Here is a 932-nt window from a genome sequence, read left to right on the forward strand (position 1 = left end):
TAAAACTCCAATGTAAAAGGCAAGAGCCAACATCAGCTACTCACACCAGAACACAACTATGTTGAGACTTATGCTGAACACATGCAGACCTTCAGAGACAAAAATAGTAATCTTTCTTCCATTAACTTCTCAATATCTATCTACACATCTCTACACTGGTGACTACAGGAAGGGCCCGAGCGAGTGAACACCCCACCCACTGCTGGAGGTTTCAACTATGCAAGCACACTGACCAGTGCAGCAAAGGTGACTGTTCAGTAGGTTACGGTTTTATTTTTGTTTTTGAGTGTTGGTTTTGTCTCTGATTTTATGTTACTTCTGTTTTTGGTCTTTCTGATCACACTTTTTTTCCTGGGGATGGGAGTTTTTCTCCCTCCATTAGTCAAGAAGAGACAGCAATTGTGGCCATATAGTCAAGCTAAAAGCATGCCCCATAATATTCCATCATTGAGACAGGAGCTAATAACAGCTTCTAAGTATTACATGCAAAAAGGGAAGCCTATCTCCAGATCACATCCACCAGTAGACACTCAGTAAGCTTAACAACAAAGCAATAAACATCCACTTAAACATTAAATACTCACCTAACTACTGAAAATGTCAAAGAAAACACACACAAAAAAAATCTCAAAATGTGTCAAAAGAGAGAAAAGATTAACTGAGACAAAAGAGCTGGAGACAGGCAAAGACTTTGAAGAAGAAGAGCAGGCTTTGGATCTGCCTGAGAAGGAATTCAGAAGAATGATATGGAAAAAATTCAAAAGTTCCTAAAAGGGATGGAGGAAATAAGGAAGAAGTCAAGAAAGTGCTACAGGAATAATCAAACAAGATAGATATGGCATTGGAAACAATTCAAAACATGAAAAAAAAGAGGTCCAGAAGATTAATAATGAAATATCAGAAATGGACAATGCACTGAAAGGGCAAAGGAG

This window comes from Chrysochloris asiatica, unplaced genomic scaffold, assembly GCF_000296735.1.
Source record: "Chrysochloris asiatica unplaced genomic scaffold, ChrAsi1.0 scaffold00264, whole genome shotgun sequence".
Classification (NCBI taxonomy): Eukaryota; Metazoa; Chordata; class Mammalia; order Afrosoricida; family Chrysochloridae; genus Chrysochloris; species Chrysochloris asiatica.